The sequence below is a fragment of the Gallinula chloropus genome, assembly GCF_964237585.1.
Source record: "Gallinula chloropus genome assembly, chromosome: 27".
Taxonomy (NCBI): Eukaryota; Metazoa; Chordata; class Aves; order Gruiformes; family Rallidae; genus Gallinula; species Gallinula chloropus.
In genome coordinates this window covers 3,524,075-3,548,927 of record NC_140112.1, presented here as the reverse complement: position 1 = coordinate 3,548,927, position 24,853 = coordinate 3,524,075, and the positions used below count along the sequence as shown (strand labels likewise).

Here is a 24,853-nt window from a genome sequence, read left to right as displayed (position 1 = left end):
CACCGCCCGCGGCTCGGGATGCGCCGGGCGCCGGGCACGGGCGCAGCGCAGCTGTTGTTGTAGGGGCTGCCCCGGGGAGCGGGGTCAGGGCTGTTTGACGGGAGCAATCGCCATCGGGAGGATGTTTGTTTTTGTAGCAGCTGGATGTGTCTCGGGGAGGGATGGGAACGTCTTCTGTCACTCGTGGGCCGGGAGGAGGCTGGCAGGGCAGGGATAAAGCTCCTGACAAGTTTGGACTAGCCGGCGAGTTGATTAGCTGAGAGATGAAAATTCACAGCTCTGCTCTTTGCCGGGGCCGTGAGCTGCTGGAGATGTGTTTATGTGAGGGGAGCACCCCCGTGCAAGCTGCCCGCCCCCCCCCCCCCCCACCAGCACTCAGCCTGTGGTCCCCGTGACCGGCCACAGCGGCGCGGAGCTGGGCACAGCACCGTGGATCAGGAAGGGTCCCCCTGCACAGAGAGCCATCGCTGCTCTGCGGGGCTGTGTCCCCCTCCCAAAGCCAGGTGGGGGGCAGCAGGGATGAGGGGACCTGGGGGTGGGGAGGGAAGGTGCAAGCACCCTGACTTCTCCACAGCCCCAGCCTGCTCTGCGTGTAGGAGCAGGCCCACCACCATGGCCCACCACCATGGCCCACCACCATGGCCCACCACCATGGCCCACCACCACGGTCACCTGGCCATGCCCCGCATCTCGCCGCGGGCGCCGGGGTCTGGCTCTGCTGTGGGTGTCAGTTTGCAGCCGGGGGTGGAAGGGAAGCGGGGTGCTGGTCCCCGATGATAGACAGAGATACACACGCCTGAGGCTGGGGGCGGGATGAATCGATGCTGCACGTTGTATAATTGTCTTGAAAATAAGGTAATGGCTGGCTCTTGGAATGCTTTGATCTTATCAGAAAGACAAGGAATACACTAATGGCTTTAATTAGATGTTGGGGATGAAATGAATTCAGCCTCCTGGATGAACTGGTTTCTGGGATTGACCACTGGTGGGGCTGGAAGGGCTTTAATCAGCTTTAAGCTCTTTGATACCCACAGTCGTGTGTGTCTGTGCGTGTGATATGGAGCCACTGTTACGCTGCTTGGGGGGGCAGGGCTGGGCTGCCCGGTCACTGGGGCTCTTTTCCAGCCCTGCTTGGGCTGGAGCTCCACAGAGCTGCTGGGTTTATGGGATGGTTTTTAGGGGAAAGCTGAAAATGAGTTATCAAAAAGTTGGGGAGAGCTGGTACTGGTTTTGCTTCCCAACAGCATCCCACATCCCCCTCTCCAGCATCCCCAGTAAGCCGATTACCACAGCGTAATTATCATGTGTAACGGCTACAGCCACAGCCAGGGAGAAGCCTCTTACCCCTCTAGGAACACAGCTTGAAGGTGTCCCCCAGCACACGTGGGACAAGCAACACTGTAGGCGCAGAGGCTGAGCAGGGCCTGAGTCAGTGCTGTGACTCACCGGGGGAAGCTGCCGTGGTCCAGGCTCTGCAGTGCTGGGCAGGGAGGTGCCGGGCTGGACTGGGCCCTGCACTGCACTCACTGGGGCTGCAGACTGGGGAGGGGATGCTGTGGGTGTCGGGGGGGGGGGTCTGCCTCTCCTCTGTGCCCTGCGTGTCCCCAGTGGCTTTGACAGGGGTGGGGGTCTTCACAGGCTGCACCTGCCCTTCCCCTCCTTGTTTCCCAGCAAGGCAGGATGACTTCCCAAGCCACAGCCCAGATGTGGAAGCTGAAGTTGGAGCAATTACTCTTCCTGGGCCATGGTTGTGACTCCTGGCTGTACCTGCACATCATTCTGGTAGGCTGGCATTCGTTATCCTGCTTCCCTGGTGTTAATTTGTTGGGCCTAGATGAGTTCCTGAGAAGGATGTAACATCGTGAGCCACTGCTGGTGATCACACAGCCTCGTTCAGCAGTTCCTGTACAGCCAAATATTTTCCATGCCAAGCCTCCAGGCGTGGTGTAAGCTCCTTGTAAGTAGCTGAGGAGCCATGTAAGTACAGGGGAGAGCTCAGCAAGGTCAGTGCTCACCCCGCAGGAGCAGGAGGTGGCTGCCAGCAGCTCCCAGCTCTGTCGGGACATGAGCCCCCCAGGACTGTCGTGATGGGGATGGGGAAAGCCACACAGCAGCCCCACACAGAGGGCACCGATGAGTCTGGCTTAAACAGTGGGGCCACAGCAGCAACCCCCAAAACAGTGAGCAGGGCTGAGCCCCCCTCCCTTCCCACATCCCCATCCCAGAGGGGTGACCCCACACCAGCACAGCGCTGGGACCCCCGCAGTCTCCAGGGCTGTGGGGACAGACCCTCCCAACTGTCCTGCTGCCAGTGCAGAGAGGAGGATGCAGGATGCCAGGGGAAGAAGAGCAGTGAGCCGTGGGGCCAGGCAGCCCCCCAGACCCCTCTCCCTGCCACCAGAGCCAGCAGCCGCTGTGCTGCCGCAGGCTGTGACCGGTCACCAGCCTGTGCCGAAGGCTCCTCGCCGCAGCACAAACACACTCACACTCAGTAACATAATCTCTTAAAAGCAAAATCCCAGAAATTCCTTCTTCTTCGTGGAAAATGTTGCCTGGGGGAGAAGCTCGTAATGAAGGATGAAAGCTTAATCCTTGAGGTAGAGCAGGACTGGGGGCGGGGGGGGGATAAACATGACAGTTGTTGCTCACTGAGTTGGAAAAAGCCGGTGAAGGGATGAAAGTTGCGGCAGGGCGGTGGCGGCTGCGAGGAGCTGGGCAGAGCTTCCCCCAGCCCTGGCACACTGGGAAATACCATGGTACTCTGTCAGTGACCGTGTGGGGACAGTAAACTGTGGGGCCAGCCCTGAGGTACCGGGTAGCAGCACCAGCAGTGAGGAAAGGGCATTTGTTCAGGCTCAGGCCCTGACTGTTATGAAATAAACTTGGGATGGTGGGATGGTGCAGACCTCCCCAAGCAGGCTGGGGCACCCAGCAGCACAGCCCACCCTTCCTGGACAGCATAGAGTCAGGGATGGGCTCCTGAGGGCAGGTGCTGTGGTGCAGGAGCGTCCCCACCACCGTGACATGTCGGGTGGGGGGGTACCCCCTGCTCTTCTCCAGCGCTGGAAGTTCACTTTGGGTGAGAGTGACCCAGTGAGCGTGGGAAGGCAGAGAGGGGCCAGAGGGGAAAAGCAGCTTCTCGGCACCTCCCTGCCACCCACGGGAAAGCACCGCTGGGAGAAGCCTTCTTCAGCCAGAGGACGTGCTGAGGGTGTCCGAGGCCCCAGCCACGAGAGGCCAGACCTTCAGTGCCCCCGTCGTGCAGCCGTGACACCCAAGGGCCGTTGCCGCCAGCCCGGCCGTGCCGCGGGAGCTGTTTAGTCTCAGCGCCGGGGCACCCGCGGTGCTGCACAGCGTCAGCCGCGCTGACAGGTGCTGCGAGCTTGGCCGAGACCCCGGCACAGCTCCCAGGGCCTGGCTCACTCCCAGCCACCTGCCCCGCGTCCCGCAGAGCCCATGCGCCGCGTACCCGCCCGTCCCGGGGGATGTGGGGCAGTTCAGGGTGGGGGGGGGGTCCCCATTTCCCACCTGTGGGTTTGGTCAGCCCAGCTGCCTCCCCACTGCGGAGCCTGTCCCCGTGCCCATCGTGGGGGCTTTGGGTGGCTGTGGGTGGCAGGTCCCTGGCTGTCAGGGAGGCTGCGGTGAGCAGCACTGAGGTGCTGCTGGACCAGCACCTGCCCGAGGGTTCCAGCCAGGCCAGCCCAGAGCTGTGCCCATGCCCCTGGGGGGGGAGGGGGGGTGGTCACAAGGCAAAAGCTCCCCAACCATTCTGTGAAAGGGTTCTTCCAGTCCTCCCCAGCTTTTGGAGGGGGTGCCGTGCACTTGCTCCCTGCCCAGTGTCCCCAAGCATCCAGTCCGAGAGTGACAGACAGACAGACAGACACTGTTCTCTTACTGCGATTCCAGCTCAGAAGAGGAGTGCTGGGGGGGACGGGGGGGTTACACTCTCCAGAGCACAACCTGCTCTGCCTTTGCTCACTGCGCAGCAACGCTGTTTACGGCCCTGGATTCCAGCCCTCTCCTCTCCGAGGCTGTGAAGATGTATTTCCTCCTGTGCCATTTCTCCTCTGGCAGGCAGGCTCCCAGGTGGGTCTGGAAAATGTCAAAGTGGGAAATAAAGTTGTTCGCTGAGGAGAAAGGGAAAAAAAAAAGAGGAGGAAGAAGGGAAAGCAGAGTGGCTTTGGGTGCTGGGGCCTGTGGGGAGCAGCCAGTACTCAGGAGGGACAGGGATGCTCCAGCCAGACATCATGGGAGCCCTGGCTCTGCACTGGCACTGCCACCACCCAGCACCGGGCAGGTGGTGTTTGTTCTCAACCCTTCTGGTTTAAAAACCTCATGGGTTTGTGTACCATGAGCTCACCAGTACCACCATGCTCTGGCAGCCATGGCACAGGGACGGCAGAGCTGCCACCACACCAGCACGAGCAGCACAGCCCCGTCTGGCACCTGGGACGTGAGAGTGGGTAAGTGTGATGAAGGGAAGCAATGCAGATGGCACTGCATCCCATGCCACCCCGGTACAGGGCAGTGGGCCTGGCTGCATGCCACAGATGCCCAACAGGCACTGCCAGCACCAGCCAGTCACCCATCCCCCCAGGAAACTGTTTTCCCAGAGAAAATTAGGTGTTGACAAAACAATGTCCATTTCACCCAAACAAGTTTGCTCCTGGAGGACAATATTTGGACTCAATATTTGGCCCTTCAGGGAAAAGTTGGAAGGGAATGGCAGGTGTGGGATCACACCACACAGGAGCTGCTGGCACGGGCAGGGGGGACCCCCAGCTCCACAGGCACCCAACTCCTGGGGAGCCCACCCACCCCCTGCCTGTGGCCATGCAAGAACCTCACACAGGTCCAGTTCCTCAGGGATAAACTTCCATGGGGAAGTCGAAGAGGTCAGGAGGAGCAAAGCAGCCGGTGCCGGTGCCATCGGGGCTGGATGGGCTGCGGAGCCCAGTGCACCAGGACAGTGCTGGGTCCCTGCACCCTGAGTGCTGTGGGGACCAGCACTCACCATCTGCCTCAGGCTCACTCACGGCCTCCTGTGCCTGACTAGTGGGGACCTTCCAGGGGCAGGAACCACATCCCAATGCTCCTGCTGCCGCCCTCACTGCTACCTGCAGTGGTCCAGCACCTCCCACATCCCCGGTCGTTAAGGGGATGGGGACGGATGCGCCGGCTCACGTCACTCCTCCCAGCTCTGCATCCAGTGCCACAGAGTGTAAAAAACCCCAAACCAACCAAAAACCCCCCCAAACTCAGGCAGGAGCTGGTTGCATGGCTAAGGACAGCAAGTCATGGGCAGCGCCTGGGTTGCACTGAGCAGCCCCGGTGACAGGATGCCCTGTGCCCATCACCTCGCCTCTGGCCCTCACCCAGGCTGGTGGGAACCACATGTGCAGAGGTGATGGGTGGCATCAGTGGCAGTGCCCATGGGCACAGCATGACCAAACCACCCATGCTGGGGCTGCATCCCCTGGCTGCACTGCCCAGCAAGGGAGCTGGCCCCACATGTGCCGGCGTGCGTGAGCTGGGGGCCAGGCTGCGCTGTGACAGCCCCGGGAGCTGGGCAGGGCACGGGTGCTGCCGATCAGAAAACCAAAATCTGGGAGTTTTCTGCTGAAGATATTTTTCCATTCTCAAGGCCATGGGGTGGAGCAGGGGGGATGGGGTGGGGTTGGGCGGGGGGGGGGGGGGGCGGCTGCCGGCAGCAGCAACAAAAGGAGGGTGGGGGGGTGGGGAGGGGAGCACGAGGGAGAGATTTTTGAATCATACTCAAAAATTACCCAAACTTTATTGCCAAAATGTCTACATTTTTATGTGCTTAAGCACAGTGAGTTATGGAAACCTTAAAACAATGGAATGATCCATGGAATGATCCTCTGCTGCCCTCGGAGCCGCCACCCCCCAGCCCAGCAGAACCTTTTCTCTTCTTTTTTCTTTTCCATTTTATTGACTCACAAGAATGTCCCTGTATCAGCACCGGCATCTCATAAATACCAGGACGGGGCGCGGGGCTTTAGGGGGGGGATGTTCTCTGTGCCCCAGCCCTTCCTCCAGCAGCATCTCTCAGGTCTCGGGTCGGTTTGGCACATCCCCTGCCCGGACCTGCCCGAGCAAGAGGGGCTGTGGATTCCTTGACTCGGGTCCAGGCAGAGCCGGCTGGTTCCCCGCTCCCCTCTCTGCTCTGTGGGAGTCCCTTATCTGTCAGTCACGTACAAAGCTTGTAAATCTTGTGCTGCTCGATGGGAGAGTATTATGGGGTGTGTCTTACATGCTCCATCTGCCAGGTAAGGGACAGAGCAAGCGCTGGGAACCCAGATGGAGCTTCGGGCTGCAGCCTTGGACCCGCAGCATGAGGGGTGTCGTTTTGGGGTTGGCAGCCTGGTCCCTTTCTGGGCAGAAAGGCCAGATGCCCTCGCAGCCATTGCAGCAGGACACACATCTCTGTCCTCCACTGCAGACAGTGAAGCTCTGGGCTGGCCGTGCCTGGCGAGGTGATGCTCTGCTGCCAGGAAACCCTTCATGCAGCCACTGTGCCAGAGCAGGGAACCACAACCGGGTGTGCAGTGAGGGCCTGTGGCAAGAGCAGCACTCACCGAGGGGGGGGGGATCCTTCACTGCCTGGATCATTTCCCCCCAACCCTCCAAAACATCTTCTTCTTCCCACCCCCCCCCACAGCTGCGCAAAGCCTGGCTGCAGAGTGCTGGGCTCTGATTTACAGCCTGACATCTGACAGAGCTACACGAGGAGAAAGTGCTGATCTGGGAGAAAATGAGGAGCAGATTAGGGGGAGGAGGGGGGCTCTGCCGGGGAGGTTTCAGGGCGTGTGGGGGGAGCGCTGCCCTGGCGAGGAACCATCCCACCCCGGCGAGCGATGCCCGTGGCCAGGATGAGGGCTGTGAGCAGCTGCCAGAGCGGCTCTGGGAGAAATCGGGGTGTGGATGGGAAGCCCTGGCAGACCCCTCCACCAGCCCCTTATTTCCCAGGCCCGGGGTGGGGGGTTCAGCCCAGCCATCCTGTCGCACTCCTGGGAGAGCAACGCTGTGTGAGCTGCAGGAAAACCTCCTCAGCCCATAAACTGAGGGAGCTGTTTATAATCTTCCTAAGTGCCATTGTGTGATGATCACAGGTCTCTGACAGGGAAAAGTTCCTTTTTTTTTTCCCTCCCTTCTTTTTTAAATCAAGCTGGGAAGCTGCAAGCCCCACCAAAGATGTTCAGGCTGTTTATTCCGGGTGTGTTTGTTTTCCTGCTTCCCATAAGTGACACCCTGAGGCCATTTGCTGCTGGTGATGTTACAGCAGCCTCAGCGCAGCACCGTGCTCTGGCTCAACCAGGCAAGCTCTGTGTGTGTGTGTGTGTGTGTGTGTTCCTCCAGCACCCGGGGGGGCCAGGGCTTTGCTGCCCTTCCTCCAGCCACCCCATCTACCCAGCATAGCTGGGCCAGGCTGGGGCTGAGGAAGCAGCTCAGACTTCCCCAGGGCTGCTGGTAGAGCTGGTGCTGCCCCAGGAACTGCAGCCACAGCCGCAGCTCAGCTGTGGGAGCCAGGAAACAAGCACTGGGGAGTTTATAAACATGATGTGGATGCCTGATGGAAAGAGGTTATGAAATGCAGCTAAACCTTTTTCTAAAGCGTCCTGATTGCCCCCTGGTCACTGTGCGAATTTAATTGTAGATCAGAGCTGGAAGACTGATGGGAAGGGGACAGCTGGGCTGGCACTGTGGTGATGGGGCATTGGTGTGGTCACTTCAGCACTCAGCTGTACCCAGGACATCCCAGTCCTGACTGTCACCATCTGGGACACACCCCATGGATAACAGTTCCTCACGGGAGGGAATCACCCCCATGTGCCATGCTCCCCACGGCTCAGCAGTCCTGCACCAGCCCCCAACCTGGCCCTATTCTGCCTGTTTAATGTGCAGGTCTTGACAAGATGCAGATTATGCAACCAGGGCGAAGGGCCAGCAGAGAAGAGGGTGCTCAGTGTTTTGGGGGCACCCCATGTAGCTCAGAGAGGTGTGGGAATGCCCCAAGCCTGTCCTCTCCCCCAGGAACACGGTGGAAGAGGGAGCTTGTCATGGTGAGCAGCTGCGACTGATGCGCAGGCAAATGGCTCAAACCCTGGAAACCCCAATTATCCAAACCCCAAAGTGCCACACAGGCATCACGTGTCTGACATTTGGCTTCTCATCCCGGAGCTGCTGGTCCAACAGCTCGCGAGCCAGAGGTTAAGCTTCCCAGTTCCTCTTTTTGATCTGCATCATTCGCATTTTTCCATGTTGTTGGACACCACGAAAACAAGGGGAAAAAATCCCTTTGAATGAGCAGGGAGGGCGAGACTCTGATTGCTCCATGGCTCCTCCCCAGGCCAGGGCTGGATGCCTGCCCGGGGACCCGCACGCACGCCCAGGCAGGGGAGACAAGGACAAGTGCTGTGGTGTGCAGGAGGGGAGCTGACTGCGAAAGGCACCTTGTGTGAGCACATGGCACCAGGGATGCTGCCCAAGCACCCAATGGCATCAGGGATGCTGCCCGAGCGCCTGAGGACACCAGAGATGCTGCCCGAGTACTTGATGGCACCAGAGATGCTGCCTGAGTACCCAAGGGTACCAGGGATGCTGCTCAAGCACCGAAAGGCACCAGGGATGCTGCCCAAGCGCTTGAAGGTACCAGGGATGCTGCCCGAGTACTTGATGGCACCAGGAATGCTGCCCAAGTATCTGACACACCCAGGATGCCGCCCAATCAGCACCCCCACACCCCACGTCCGAGGGCCACGGGCAGCGCAGGGCGGGGATGCTCCCGGCCACGCGTGGCTCCGCGTGCCTGGGCCGCCTTGGCAGGCGCCTCCCGCTCCATCACCAGCTCATGCAATGGAACTGGCTGACAATGGGCTCGGCGGCTGCCAAATCCAACATGCGGCAGGCAGATGTCCCCGGGAGCGGCGAGCCCTGCTGCAGCATCCCCCGTGCGAGAGGTTACCCGCAATCTGCTTCAGATGCTGCTCGCGCCGCTCCACAGCCAGCGCTGGAGGAGGGGGCTCCTCCAGAGAGGGAGAGAGAGGGGCATAAATCCAGCTCTGCCTCCAGCCCCTTGGTATCTTCTCTGGTTCAAATTAAGCGACTCGGGTCGGTTTTTATACGTTGCAATTTGTCTTTTACCTGAGGGCATTGTGGAAAGGGAAGGGAAGGGAAAAAGGTGACTGCAGCACGAAAGCAGGGAAGGAGCAGAGTCTTTAGGAGACAATTAGCTGAGCTAACATCAGGTTCTCCCTAAAACATCAAAACAGAGATTACATGTAGGCAGACACTGCTGATTCCTGGCCAGTGGGTCCGGCAGTAAATCAGCGGCTGGGGCTGCGCAGCAGAAGGTGGCAGGGGGATGTGTACAGCCCCATCCCTGGTACGGGACAGGAGCAGGGTGAGAGAGACCCTCAGCTCCCACCAGCACTGCCAGCCTCACGTCTGCACCCCGCAGTCAGGCAAGGAGTGATGCTGGTGTGAACAGCCAGTGCAGCAACCAGGCAGAGGATGTAGAACCTGGAGAAGTGAGCAGACTTGGATTAGCCCTAAATTCCCCTCCAGAAGGCAGGGAGAGGCTGGGAGCCCCTGTGCCCTGCCTGCGCTGGGGGCAGCCCTGACCATGACTGGGGATGAGGATGCTCCTGTGCAGCCCTCGCTCCCCAGGGCCACGTCCTCCCTCTCACCGTGAGTATCAGATGGGACTGGAAGTGATCCCCATGGCACCAGCCTGCCTTTGCCAGCGCTCTTCTCCTGAAGGAAAAACCCACCCCAGGATGCAGCAGGGGAGATTTATTTCTCCTGACAAGCTCCACACACGCTGCTATTTCTCTTCATTGCTCTTGACACGTCTCCTGCCACTCTGGGCAAACTCTGGGGTCGGCTGAGAGCCAGTGCTGGGAGGGGGGGGACACGTGAGCTGTTTTCAGCTGGTTTATAAAATAAACACCCCCAGAAGTTCTGCTGCCTTCAGAGGTGAAACTGGTGACGGCGCCGTGGCCGTTCCAGATGATTTCATCACCCAGCAACTCCTTAGGTAGCTCTTCCTTGTCTTGTAAAGCAGGCAGCTTGCCAGTGCCAGCCCAGCTGTGCCCTCCCAGCATCACCCTCTGAGCTTCTCACAGTGCCACAGCCTGGGGGTTCCCTCCTGGGCAGGGAAAGCATCCCCTTGCTCCGAGTTTGCCAAGCTAAAGGAGAAAACCAAGTGACACTTCCAGCAGAAAGCCTGTGAGCTGCTGCACCTCGCTCCAGCCCACCAGCAGCTCCCTCCCAGAGCAGCCTCTCCTCAGTATACCTGGTGCTTTAATAAACCCCATTATTTCCTTGCTGTTGAAAACAGACACAGTTCGTGTTTCCTCAGAATGAAAAGCTGAGCTCTTAGAAGGCAACAATTCGGTGAAAACCTGTTAAATCAGCCCTGTCTGTAGCACCCAAGCAGAGCTCCATCCCCACCCCAGCAGCAGACCCGGCTCACCACAGACCACATGCGTGCTTTGGGTCAGGCTCGTTTTTTCCAGCTCTCTGATTATTTTCTCTCCTGAGGACGGGGCTGGGAAGGACTCAGCCTCCAGCACAACACAAATCCTGCCCTTTCAGTAAAGTGTAATAAACTTCTTCCCCTGACACATAGGAAAATGTTTTAAGGCAAGACTTTATAGAGAGCATCAATCACTGTGGAGGTGATGGAATTGCTGCAGAATTATAAGCAAGTCTGAAGTGTCTACAGAGGACTCTAAACACTGTCTTCTATTTATTCTCTGTGTCCTTTGTAAATGTAAACTTCAGTGGAGTCCAGAGGCCCTTCCGTCTCCACGGCTTGTCAATCCAGCACCTTTCACCAGCGCTAAAACCACGATTAAAAAAAAGGGGGATTACAAAAACAAACAGAGAGCCCGTGCTCAGGAGTGATGGCTGCAGACGGCTGTGCTGCTGCCAGCCACTTCCCCCCCTGCTGCAGCACCCAGCCCTGGGCACCCACCTGCAAACCCATCCTGTCCCCCAGAGGGGTGGGAGTGGAGGGAGAAACCCCCCCACAGTAAATCCCAGAGGAAATGGGGACTGAGCTCTGGCCGGACGCGTGTGCGCCCACCCGTGTGCCCTCGCCGTGCAAGGGCAGGTTCGTATCTCCTGCAGACATTAGACTACCAGTGAGGAACCCTTAACGGTGCTCGGCTGAGTAAACACAGATTAGGGCTCTGAAAGGCTCCGAGAAGATCAAGCAGAGGACAGTGCACTGACAGTGGGATGGAGTCGGTGTGGGAGAGCCATCCCAGCTGGAACGCTGCTCGCAGGACCCAGCACGGGACTGGGAAGTGACTTTCACTTCCACAGGGAGAAAGAGGAAAAAAAAAAAAGAGAAGAGATATAAGCTCTTTCAAGTTTTGAGGGGAATAAGGGAATCTGTATTGAAAACTTCTCTGTGCCAAAATAGCTGGAAAAAAATATTTTATACATTGAAATGTCCCACAGCTGCTTTGGGGAGAAAGAATGAAAAAAGGCCTGTTTTGAAAAATACCTTGCACAAGAGACTCAATCCATCCCTAGAGCAACCTCATCCCAGGCAGGGAACGAAGCCAGCACACTCAAGACAGAGCCTGCAGTGGGACAAGCCCAAGGAACTGTCCCTCCCTGTGAGGGGTCAGCACACCAGCAGCCTTTGGTTCCCTGTGTTAGCAGACATCTGGGTGGATACACACCGCTGTGCACATCAACGAGCATCCCTCTCCCTGCCAGGCCCTGGGGGGAAACAGGCCCGTTCCTGTAGCTGTGGCACAGCTCAAACCCAGCACACGTACCTGTTTCGATAGTAAAGCACCATTCCAGGGGCTCCCCCACCTCATACCCTTCACTGACAACACCAGTTTGTCACAACGCTGACAAAGAGGACCAGAGAGGCACCGTGGAGCACAAGTGCAAGGAGGTCCCCCCACCTCCCAATGTGTGCTGGGACCCCACAGGGCTGGGACCCCCCGAAGCAGGGCTGGGATCCTCTACCACATCAGGGTTGGGGTCCCCCCATGCCCGTGACCCGCCCCACAGGGCTGGATTCCCCCCTCAGCACGGCTAGGACCCCCCTCAGTACGGTTAGGACCCCCCCTCCCCCCGCAGCAGGGCTGGGGTCGCCCCATCCCCGGGGCCCCCCCGCATCCCCGGGCCCCCCGGCGCAGGGCAGCCCCGGCGCAGCCCTCCCGGCGGCCGCAGCCAGCAGGTAGCGCTGCGGGGCCGTCCCCGGGGCCGTGGGGTTCCGCCGGGTCCCCGCACCGCCGCTCCGGGATGCGCCGGCCGGGACCGCCCGAGCTCTGGAGGGGTGGGCGGGGGTCGTGTCGCCATCCTTTCCCCGGGCACCCCCGCGGGTTCCCCGCCTCCCCCCTTGCAGGCGAGGCCACCCCCTGCGAAGGACCGGCCGGGAAGCTGAGGGGCTTGTCCCGCACAGCCCCTTGTCCCCGCTGCAATCGGAGTGGGGACACGGGGACACACACGTGGCACACGACAGGTCCCGCTTCACGCCACGCACCGGCCCCTGCCATCCCTCGGGACCCCCGGTGCGAGACGTGCCAGGGACCCCGCAACGGGTGCGGGATGCTCCGGCAGCCCGTGATGACCAACATCCCAGCATCCCAGCTCAAGTCTTCCTGCCAGGGGCACCGACTGCCTGGTGTGACCCCTGTGCCACTCCACCCTCCCAGCCCGGCTCCCGGTCCGTTCAGCCGGAGGGGCGTGAGGAAAGGGCCATTCTCCATCCTCCCCGGGGCAGAACCGCTCGCTGCCATCACCGCAATTAATTACAGCGTTACCAGGGGAAACCCTTCCTGCGCTGCTCCGCTCTTCCCTGCAGGGACAGAAACGATTCCAGGGATGCCAGGGGACGGCTCCCAGCAAACTCCCTGCCCTGTGCCGGGACACAAAGTGCAGGACAGGACCGGAGCCTCCGGCCGGAGCTGCCAGGTGGGTGGTGAGAACAAAATCTGCCTCCACACAGCTCCCCGGGGAGCAGCTCAGCAGCATCGCTCCCCGACGGCAGGGGCAAATTCCTCTGCTCAATGGATGGGCTTGATTTGGGTTCGTTACAGAGGAAAGGAGCAGGGGTGCAGGGAAATCCAGTCTCAAATCCCACTGGCTCCAGTGCCAGGTACACACATGGCTCACCCCTTCCACTGGCTCAGCCGAGCTGCAGACCAGTGCTGACTGCAAACCAGTAATGACCACAGACTGGTTCTGAGTCCTGTCTGCTGTTAGAGACACTGATGCTGGGCAGCGCCGTCCCCACGGCTGCTGCAGCATGCCAGCACTCAGCTTGGGAAAGGTTCAAGGCCAAAGAGAGGTGGGAAGGAGGGCAAGCACCACGGTAGGGCTGGGGGAAGCCGGTGACCCTCCAGCCTCCTGGCTCACTCCTCACAGGGAACACTCTAAAGGTACATTTTCCATCTCTGCCCTGGGAGAACTGGCATCAGTCCCAGCGCTGGACTGGGAACAGGCCTTTTCCATCCTGCTTGTGCCTTCAGCATGGCCTGGGCTGTCCTAAGGCCGTCACTAGCGAGACCACCCCAGTGACCTTCAGCCTCACGCTAACAGGGAGCGTGATGAAATGCAGCTCCTCACTGGTGAGCGGCTCCTGGACCAGCTGTCAGCGGGAACGTGATCGTGACCCACAGCCAGTTCCAGGTCTGCCCGCAGGGGCCAGCCGCACGTCCCTGGCACGGTGGCGATGTGCCCGTGCGCACACGTGGGCACAGACTCACCCTCCTGCAGCAGCCACCTTCTCCAGCAGCTCCCGTGCCCGCAGCATGTGTGTCCTCTTCCTGGCACTCCTGCCTGCCATGGTGGCAGCTTGAACCCCGGCTGCTCCTGGTGTGGATCTGTGCAGACAGGGAAGGGGCAATAGGGTCACAACAGGTCCTTTTCCTGGCGCTCTCCAGACCCAACGTCCCCGTGGCCCCAGCACTCGCTGTGGCCGCACTGGCTCGCGGCTGGGATGCAAACAGCTGATCCCTGTAGGATCGCACCCGCCACCCTTCCCAGGGGCTGACCCACAGCACCCCAGCTCCCCAGCTGGGTGCCTGGCCTCCGGAACGTTCCACGGCCCTTTGTTTGCACTGAAGAGATGCTGTGGCGAAAGTTCAATACCAGCAAAAGCTGGCAGGGAACCCAGGGGCCAAGTCTGGAGTAAAATTCTGATATTGCTGTGTTTATACCAGGAATTTCTTTGGCAGATAAATCAAGTGAGTGAAGAAACAGATGGGAACTAGCTGGAGACACTGTAATGGGATTTTCTGCACAGCGCCAGGTTGGCAGCTCACCCCTGGAAACACACTGCCAGGGCACCGCTGCCCAGAAGCAGCGAGGAGGCTGAAGAGCGATTGGTGCTGGAGCAAAGCAGCACTCAGGGGTGCAGCGTGGCCAGGACAGCATCCAGTCATCATGTGTGAGCTCCCCTCTAACAGCCAGAAGAGAGGAGCCAGGGCGGCATTGTGTGGTGCCACACACACCAGCCCGTGCTCCCAGCCCGGAGCAGTGACCGGTACCCAGGGCATCACTGAAGGGAAGGTCTTTCCCCCACTGCTACCTCTCCACAGGCAGGGCACAGGCAGCACCCTCACCTTCCCTGCCCACCAGCTCCACCAGCTCCAGACTCAGGTTGTGCTCAGAGCTTATACAAGGTCAGAATTCCTCGAGGAGCAGAGACCAGGCTGGGCAGGGCCCGTGAGGCTCCAGCACGTCAGTCACAGGGTGATGCCAGTGACCACCATGGCTGCGATGTCCTGCCCAGAGGCTGGGATGCCAAACTCCTCCCTGCCTGGGGAATTATTCCCAGTGTCCGCCACTGTTCAGGAACACCCACACGCTGGTCTGAGCAGCAGCAGCAGCCTGCAGCTGTGCCTGCGTGCCCAGCATCCCTGAGCAGCGACCAGTTGCTAAGTCAGGCAGAGGGCTGGGCAGGGAGCAGATGTACCAGGAGGTGAGACCACGGCGCGTGGGCAACGCTTCGCCGACCGCAGACAAGCAGACGAGCCGCCTGCAAGAGCCACCGGGCTCCGTGACATTTCCCTCTTCCTCTGGAAGGGAACAGCTCCGATTCCTGTCACAACCCAAACACGCCCTCACAGCAACAGCAAACAGGAAGGCAGTGGCGGCCCGGCCAGAGCTGCACAAACAGAAGCCACGAGACAAAAGCCTTCCCCTGGCTCAGCCCCGGCCCAGTGCCGGCAGCACCGCACCACGCGGCTGGGAATGCCTCTTCACGTGATGGGTCCTGGGAAGCCCCCTGCCCAGGCCATGCAGGGCCTTGGAGTGCCCCAGCTCCCCAGGGAACTGCAATGCTGTGATGGCACTGGTGGGCCAACATGGGAACTGGCCGGGTGCCGGGGGGTACATGCCTGGGAACACCCACTCCAGACGGGTTTCAGCAGGTTGCTGGGCTCTCCCAGGCTCCCTCGCAGTAAAGCCACACAGGTTTCTGCTGAGCATGATCTGTGAGAGCCAGCGGGTTGGTTTTCCAGCAGCAGGCTGCTGAGGAAGCAGTGCTTCCCCTCTGGTCAGTCCTCCCACTGCTGCGGCCAAGCACGCCGGCCCAGGGCCCAGGTCTGGACACCACCGTCTCCTGCAGAGCAAGAGGTCCAGGTTAGCCAGGGAAGGCTGGTGACTGATCCATCAAATCCAGCTCAGTGCTGCCTGCACAGCTCGCCCGCAGCACCAGCCCCACAGCCACAAGCACACATCCTCCTGCTCCCCCTGCAAGTTCGGACCTCCCCTCCAAACAAACCCACAGCACGGCTCCAGCTCCCACAGCGGGCAAGATGCTCTTGGCTGTGGGCTCCAAAGGGCAGAGCCGGGCACCACACGGTCCTCCTGAGCCCTGCTGCCCTGCCCTGGCGCTGCAGCCAGCTCTGTGGGGCCAGGCCCTGAGCCAGTGAGGTTTCCAGCCCCAGGGCCCAGCACTGTGCCGAATGCGCCGCTCTCTCCTCCGGCCACAGCAGTGGGACGAACATATGGGACCCGTTAGCTGGGAGCATATAAAATTCAAAGCTGTATTAGTCATCGGCTCCGTCATGTTCATTCTGCGGCTGGGAGACACTGCTCTTGCAGAAGGACCAACAACTGCTTGTGTTTCTACTGTCAACTCCAATAAACAACCGTGTTTAATGCTGCGGGGGTGAAGAGGGGGCTCAGGAACTCCATCCAAATACAACAAGTTCTGAGCGCGATGGCGTCGCCAGCACAACGGCTCAGCCAATCCCCCCTTTGCCATCCCACACTAGAGGGAATCAGGGTCTAAAAGCCCTGGTGACTCACCCCTAATAAACCCCTGTCCCCCCCATGCTGTCCCAGCAGCTCCCCTGCACCCACCTGCCACACAGGACCCTGTGAATCAGGCACCACTAACATCCTCGAGGGACGTCTCCAAAACATTTCAAGGATAAATAGGCTGCTGGATGATCTGCAGAGCACTGCAGCAAACCCACAAAGAGATGCCAGCAAATTGGTGGGGAGCCAAGGGCTGGATCCCACGGGGGTCACTCGGGCAGCGTGTGCTCACCCCGGGGAGCTCAGTGCGGGCACCCAGCTGGGCGCTGCCCCGCAGACAGCGTCACGCGCCAGCCGGTAAACACGGCATAACTCTCGCCCTCATAAAGGGCTTAAGGGCCCTGGCGCTGTTGGATAAACAGGACTCTGCTGAATGCATACAGCGACTTGGCAGGAGCCCTCCAGGCATCTCAGCATCTTCATGAGCTCTCCTGTGCCCTGCAAGTGGCCTCGCCATCAGGAGGGACCCGGAGCTCAGTGCTCACCACCAGCCCGCAGCCCTGCTGCCCACCCCACGCATGGTTGGGTACTGGCACAGGCAGCTGAGGGGAAAGTCAGGCATCCAAAAGGCGGCAGGCAGGAACACAGAGAGCCCCCACCATCTGCTCTGCACAGCCCCAGCCTCACGCAGCCCTGCCCTGCCCATAGATCAAAGCAGCAGCTGCAGCACTGATCAGCATCTTCTGGCAGAGCAGCACCCACCCTGCCTGCACCCCCAGGTAGGTGAAACCCCCTGGCCAGAGGGAGAGAGCAGCTGTGTGAGGAGGGAGTAGAGGAGCCAGCATTAATGGGGAAGGGGTGCCTGGCTCACAGAGCTCCCCCTGGGGAAGCTGCAGGAGACAGGAGCACGATCCTCAGGTGGGAGCATCTGCAGCCCAGCCGCATGCAGCCCCTGGCACCCTCACTGTGTCCTTGTCTCTGAGCAAAGGGAAGAGTAAAATTAACAAACTGACCATGGCCAGACACCCGTTGCTCCCTCGTGCAGCCACTTCCAGCCTGGCCATTCCCACCGCACCCACCTCTCCATGTGGAAACCCACCCCGTCTGGGCACGGCGCTGGGACCGGGGCACAGGGATGCAGAGCAAGAGGTTCCTGCAGAGCCAAACTGGAAGAGACAAGAAGAAATAAACACACCATCCAGCGAGGGTCCCGGGGGCTCACACCGAGCCCTCGGCAGAGGGGCAGATCCGGGCGATAACGGGAGCTCCCCAGGAGGATCCCGCAGGGCTCGGTGCATCTGTCCCTCATCACCGGCACCGCCAGACCCGACTGGAGAGCCCAGGTGAAAGAAGAGCCAAGGTTACTCATGGTTAGCTGAAGGAAAACGTGTTTGGCAGGAGTCTCCCTTCCTCACATTCTGGAGGTGATACGGAGCGCTGAGCTGTTGGAGGGCTGGGCAGCTGCTGCTGGAAAACCCGGGTTAGGGAGAGAAATGTCACCCCAAATTTATTGTATTTACTTTCTCCGGTGTTTTCAGAATTTTTTACTCTTCAGTAGTTTATATTACACACATTTATCAGCTTTCCTGCAGGCTTTTAACCCCAGATTCACTGTCTCAGGTTAGAGTGGAGAGGGATGCAGTGGGCATTCCTGGGCCGAGTGCTGTCCCCTGCTCAGGGCACAGGCTGTAGCCAAACGTTCAATAATGAAATGGCCAAATGAGCACCAACCCAGGGCTGCTGTGTGCCAACCCCCCCAGTGCTGCAGGCTTCCCATGCACCTCCTCACCACCCTCACACTTTGCCACCAGCTCCATCAACATACTCCTAACCCCCCCCAGGCGTGGGGTCTCTTCTTTCCAGTTTTCCAGGGGAGGGATGGGCAAAACCACATTGTGGCCAAAGAGCTTCCCAACCAAACCTGCCTCTTCCATAGAAACCTTATTTTTACAATCCTCCAAGAAACCAAGGCAGCACCAGTGAAACAACCCCCCATTGGGCTGTGTCCTGCCCATGGGAAGCCAGGAATGCAGAAGAACCCCAGGGAGAGGGGGAAGCACAGAAGAGAAGGGCCGATGGGGGCAGAGCAGCACTTAAAGCCGGGCAAATAGACAGGCAGTGAGGCAAATTAACTCTCTGGCTGTGAAACCATCGGAACTGCAGCCCCAGAGGGGACAATGGGATCAAAGCTGGGATGTCCCTGCGCTGGGCCAGCCTCAATGGAGCGCCCGCCGCGTGCGGCTGCGCGCCCGCGGTAACAGCGGGGCTGTGAGCTGCTCAGCAGAGCTCAGAGGAGCCCACACAACCTTGCACAGTCCCCGTGGTGGGACACAATACCCTGGCTTTCCAGGGCCTCGCTTCCCAAAGGGAGGGGAGCAGGGTGGGCGGCGGGGGGTCCTGGCTGCCCACGGGGAGGGTGAAGGGGCCGCAGACACCCGCAGTGACCCCAGTGCCTGGAGGGGCCCGGGATCCTCCCCCAGCCAGGGGATAATGCTCGCTCCTGCTGGCAGGATTAGCCATATAGCAGGAGCGCTGAATCAGACGCTCAGCCCTTAACAGGATTACGCTCTCAGGAACGCTGCTGCAAATACAGATGCCCTGCCCGTGGTGCAGCTGCAGAGCTCGGGCTGCCCCCACTCCCCTGCAGCCCCCCCACCAGCTCACAGAGCATCCCCACAGGTCCCCAGGTGGGAGATTTGTTTGCAATGTCATAATCAAGCGTTGGGCTGAACTCCCAGCTCGTGCACAGGGATCGGGAGCGGTTTTCCATGCTGACCCCCGCTTCCCAGCCACCCCCAGAGCATCTCACCCAGCAGGACCAGGAGGCTCTGTCTGTCGAGCTGTGCAGAGCTGGTGCCACCCCAGCAGCGCCCTGGGAGCTGGGATCCCATCCCAGCATCACCAGGAGCAGGTCAGAGACCACCGTTCCTCAAGGAACACACACCACAGGCACGGGGCAGTGAAGGGGCATCTGTGACACCAACAGCACAACCAGACCCCAGGCATGCAGGGGACAAGCTGGTGAGTTTCCACTTCCAGCTTTGGTCAGATCTCCCTGCTCCCAAGGGGAATCTTGCCCTATTCTCCAGTAACTCTGAATCAAACCCGAATTCCATGGAAATCCAAACCTTCAGGTGTCAAACACAGGGGTCTTCTCAGCATCCCTCCAGAGAGCCTGGATGTCCCCCGAGCCACAGTCCTCACCCCCTGGGATTAAGGGAATAACCAGGGCAAAAGCAAATGGGGAACAATCTTGGCGAGAGGCTGCTCTCACTGCATCTCTATGGTCTGCCCAGAGCAGATGTTTTTAGGGCAGGGGGAAGCACAAAGCAAACCAGAGCAGTACGTTTCCAGGTTAACAATGGTTTCCAGCTCCTCCAGCCCCTAGATCCCCACAATAGCTGCCGCCAGCTAACACCGGTTCCCAGCACGGCAGCACACAGGTTATCTGCTGCTCTGTTCTTGGCACACCAGGGCTGAAAGCACAGCTTGCTGCCCTGACTCCTTGTTGGATTTCAGAGAGGCTGGCAACTGAAAAGCTGATCCAATTTAGCCACAGTTCATTATCCGACATAGCGTGACATCGGGACACTTGCAGACATAATCCAGCTTCCTCCTGCCCTGCAAGATGTATTGACCAAAGGCAAGAAAACAGAGCATTAATAGCTCTCTGCTGTGCAGATGAATCCAGGCAGCAGCAATGGGATTCTTTGGGCTATTTCTATCCCATCTCACACAGGAGTAAATCAGAAGCTTCTCCAGACTGCCATTAAATTTCTCTCCATTAACACCAATGAAACAGAGATCAGAATTTTTCCTCTTTTTTTTTTCTTCATTTTTTTTATACTTTTCTGGTATTTTTAAAAAATGCTAAAACTCTCCAGCTTCTAGCTGAGCTTGGGATGAAAGTTAACCTCTGAACCGTGCCAGCACCTTTCATGTGCAGCACAATGCAGAGAGGGCTTTTTACAGCGAGTTTCGATCTGTAACACGTATTTCAGCCCATCTCTATTTGCCCCCGTCCTCACCTGCCTGTGGGAGCTGGGGTATGAGGGCAGCACCCACCTTCACAGCATCCTTCTGATGGAGCACGGACCATGGGCACCAGCTCTGCCCCTCGGAGCTCCACACCGTGCCTGTGAGTGGTCCCCAGTGAAACCTGTGGGATGAGACTGGGATAAACCAGAGGGGAAAGAGGCCCCTGTCCCCAGGAAGGATGCTCTCACAGCCACAGAGAGATACTCATTAGTTAAGACTCATGACCCCCATGCTGGAAAGGTTTTGGTACGTATGCCCATTGTGAACACACACCCCAGCTCTCAGCACCCAGAGGGTCGTTAGTGGTTCTCATCACACCAGGCAGCTGTTTCCACCATCACTGAAAGGGGAGCTCAGCAGTTTAGAAGGGGAACAAAGCAGCAGGATCCAGGAGAAGGGTTATCATTAATTTGGGTTATTAATTGGGGATATTAATTGCTGTGGCATTGCTGGTGCTGCCACCAGCTCTGTGTAACGCCTGGTCTGGAGCAGACAAAGCTCCTCACCATCAGCACAATGGGACTGAGCCTGGCCATGTCAGCTGAGCGCTCTGCCCTGCCCCATCCCTCACTCCCCACAGATCCCAGCACATCCCAGCAGGGTTTGTCAGGAGCAGGCAGGGATGCTGGCTGTCCTCCTTCAGCCGAGCCACCACCAGCCCCTGCCCATCCCGAATCGCACTTGAGGAACTGCGTTGGGTCCCTGGGCCAGGCTGCTGTCCTGGCAGCATGTGGGCTCCCTAATAACCTGTTATCCGATCTGGAGTTCTCTGGCCTTTCCTCTCAGTCCTTCAAGCCCATTCAGGGACGATGAGTCACTGATAAAGCACTTAAAATCCATCCTGGGTGATAAGGTTAGAGCTGTGCACCCCTCGTTTCCTGCCCTAGTTTGGAGCTACCGGCTCTCCACACTTCCACCTTCTCTTTCTCCTTCCAAACTCCCTCAGAACTCTGAGTGGGCCAGTGGGGATTCACCTGGACCTAGTGCCTGCACCGTGGCTGTGACAGAGAGCACGCAGCCAGGAAGGATCCGGTCTGTGCACAGCAGGCCCAGGGAGGCACAGGGTTACCTGCTTCACAGGGCAGAACAGAAAACATGGGCACTGATCCCAAAAGCTGCTGTGATGTTGCCACCAGCCCACGAGCATCTCCTCTGCTCAGCCCTGGATGTGGCAGGAGCCCGGGGCTGGCCCAATCCATGCTGGGTGCAGAAAAAAGGCACCTCACAGCTACCAAGCTGGCACTGCCCATGCCAAGCAAGGCAGCTCCAGTGCCATGGGGGAGCTGGTCCCACACGGTGAGCCAGGCTCCAGTGCCATGGGGGACCTGGTCCTACATGGTGAGCCAGGCTCCAGTGCCATGGGGGAGCTGGTCCCACACGGTGAGCCAGGCTCCGGCACGCAGCTCCAGGTCAGCAGAGCTGTGGGTTTCTCACCTCCAGCTCCACCGTGTGAGCGCAGCATCCGAGAGCCCCAGGAGCAGGCGAGCACCGGCACGGGCTCATCACAGCAGCAGCAGGTTGTCATCGCTGCTGGGCAGCCAGCCATGCAGCATCCCCAGCTCAGCAGCATCCCCCTCGCTATCAGCTGTGTGGGATAAGAAATTCCCCTCACACCAGTGAACTGGGTATTCATCCTGCTTAGAGACCAACCGTATTCCCCAGGAAAAGGAAACATAAATCCTTCCTTGCCCTGACAGCACAACCCACATCCCTAGATATGGGGGAACTCATTACCCCTGGTTATTCCAGCCAAAGCCCCACCAGCGTGACAGTACAAGCCTTGCAGTCAAAGCATGTGCAGGATTTGGCCCTATTTCCCCATTTTTTATCAATCACATGAAAAATTCTCCATTTAGAAACAACGTTAGAGATATATCTACCTGATAAGCAGGGTTTTTTTTCCCCTTGGCCACTTACCACTTGGCAGCAGAGATGAAGTTCTGCCTTTGCAAAACATTTGAAACCTGTTTCTGTTCCAACCCAGAATCACCCACCCCGGAGCTTTCCCTGTTATCTGTGAAAGAAAGCCCAGGGAAATGGATGGCTTGAAACGCTTCAGCTGATAAATGCTAAATATATTATTTTAACTGTGATTTTGGTTTGCATTATGGGGTAGGACGGAAATGTTGACATCACAGAACAAAAGTCATCGGAAGTGGAAAAGGCTGTTTTGAAAGCTCAGGAACCAAACACTTCGTGCCCTGGTGACCACCTCCCCCCTCCCCCAAAGCCTGACAAGGGTTTCACAAAACATTTCAAGTTTGATGTGCTGCGTTTTTTGGGGGTGGGAGCTGAGCTGTTCCCCCTGGGGAGGGCCGGGAAGAACTCCAGGAGCAAGGAAAACAGGGCATGGAGCACCAGTACCGGTCCCTCCAGCCAGGCTCCGGTGCGCCCGCGCTGGTTTAGGCTCGGCTTTGATGCTCTTAAGCCCCGTTTCAGCCAGTCCAGCAGTGTCCAGAGGAGACAGCGCTGTCCCCACTGGCACAGGAGGGCGGCTGCACTGCGAGACCAGCACCCCACACCGCTCTGCTCCCGTACGAACCATCCCCAACCCCTCTCCTGTTATAAATAAAGCAGCCGCTGACCTGGGAGATTAATCAGCGGGCCGGTGTCTCTGCGTGATGTCACCCTGTGTTTTTCCACAGGTCTGTCAAATTTCAGCCCCGTCTGATCTGCCGATGACAGCCGGGGCCGGCGGCTGCCAGACAGCCCCGGGCCGGCCGCGGGCGGCGGGCGGGAGAAGCCGAGCGGCGGCCGGCAGGATTTATGGCCGGTTCCTGCCCGGCATCTCCGCCGCGCTCCCCGCCGCGCACAATACACAGACGCCTTCGGGGGGATGACGGGAACCGGGGATGCTCGGCGCGGCGCGGGTATTTTTAGGTGTTGTTGCACCATTTCTGGCCTTCGGGGACTTTTATGACTAACGCAGCTGGACTCACAGCAAGCAGTCTGCACCGGGCTCCTGCGCACCGAGCTGCGCTCCAGCGGCCCCGGGGAGGGAGGGAGGGATGGAGGGATAGAGGGATGGAGGGAGGGGTGGAGGGATAGAGGGATGGAGGGATAGAGGGATGGAGGGAGGGATGGAGGGATAGAGGGAGGGAGGGATAGAGGGATGGAGGGAGGGGTGGAGGGAGGGATGGAGGAAGGGAGGAAGGGATGGAGGGAGGGATAGAGGGAGGGATGGAGGGATGGAGGAAGGGAGGGATGGAGGGATAGAGGGATGGAGGGAGGGAGGAAGGGAGGGAGGGATAGACGGATGGCGGGAGGGGTGGAGGGAGGGAATAAGGGAGGGATAGAGGGAGGGAGGGATGGAGGGATAGACGGATGGAGGGAGGGATGGAGGGAGAGAGGGATGAAGGGGGGGATGGAGGGATAGAGGAAGGGAGGGATGGAGGGATAGAAGGATGAAGGGAGGGAATAAGGGAGGGAGGGAGGGAGGGAGGGAGGGAGGGAGGGAGGGAGGGAGGGAGGGAGGGAGGGAGGGAGGGAGGGAGGGAGGGAGGGAGGGATAGAGAGATGGAGGGAGGGAATAAGGGAGGGATGGAGGGATAGACAGATGGAGGGAGCTGCATGCAGGTGGATGCTGCAGTGCAGGATGGGTCCCACAATGGGAAACCATCTCTTCCCAAGGCACCACATATGGCAAATGCCTCTGAAAAGGCACAAACCTGGGTCTGACATTGGGCAGGGTTTTAATTGAACTATTCAAACTTTACCTGTGCTGCAGCCAGACCAGTGCCCAAACAAACACCTTCCCACATTTACCAGGCAGGAGTTGCCCACCTTGGGGATGCACAGGAGCAGAGATTGTCCTCATGCTGTGTGTGCCCAGGTATCCATGGAGGCCAAAGGGTTACCAGCACACAGGGCTGCAAAGCCGGGCACCGCATGTCCCCACAGCAAGTCATCAGTTAATCTGAGGAGGAAAGGAACAAAGCAATTAACAGGGAAACCAGGGGATAGAGGAACAAAGCATCTGCCACACCGTCTCCTTCACCAGACAGACACAGCTTGCTGGGAGCACACGGGTCTCATCACCATCGTGTCCCAGTGCTGCCCCCCAGCAAGGAACCCCTGACCCAGCCTGGGGCTGCTTCTCCTGAGCATCCTCTTTGGGACAAACCAAGCAGCAGCAGAGCCCCCAGCACAGAGCAGGACACGCTACCATGAGCAGGGCTCTCACCTGGACTCCACTGGTGCCACTGTGCTGGGCAGTGACCATGTCCAGCCCCGTGTCCCCACTGTCCCTTTTTCACACGTTCAGAAGCTTGGCTGAGCCATGCTATCCATCCCAAATCTCCAACAAATATATTTATGAGGGGGTTTTGTTGCCTCAGAAGATAGGCTTCCCATGAGGTCAGCCTATCAGTGCTGAGGGTTATCCCAGGACAGTGATTTTTCCCCTTGGGGTTCCAGGCAGCTGTGATTATGCAAGGCTCTGAGTTATTCCTGGGGCTGCCACGTGAAAGGTTAGCTTCCTAGCTGTGCCCAGCACGGGCACTTTGGGGGTGCAGCAATGCCCCTGCATTCTCTGCTAGCTCTGCGCTCC

The 24,853-nt window shown here is 59.0% G+C and overlaps 1 long non-coding RNA gene across 2 annotated transcripts; it reads right to left on the bottom strand.

Moving 5' to 3' along the window:
- Window positions 1-3,927: 3,927 nt before the first annotated feature.
- On the bottom strand, window positions 3,928-24,558 carry LOC311201593. Of its 2 annotated transcripts, none has more exons than XR_014617870.1 (4): window positions 24,488-24,558; window positions 24,088-24,220; window positions 13,764-13,880; window positions 3,928-4,092 (listed from the first exon to the last, which is right to left on the bottom strand). It is a non-coding gene; the product is annotated as an uncharacterized lncRNA (long non-coding RNA). The 2 variants fall into 2 exon arrangements; XR_014617871.1 differs by lacking the exon at window positions 3,928-4,092 and adding an exon at window positions 10,764-10,867.
- Window positions 24,559-24,853: the final 295 nt, after the last annotated feature.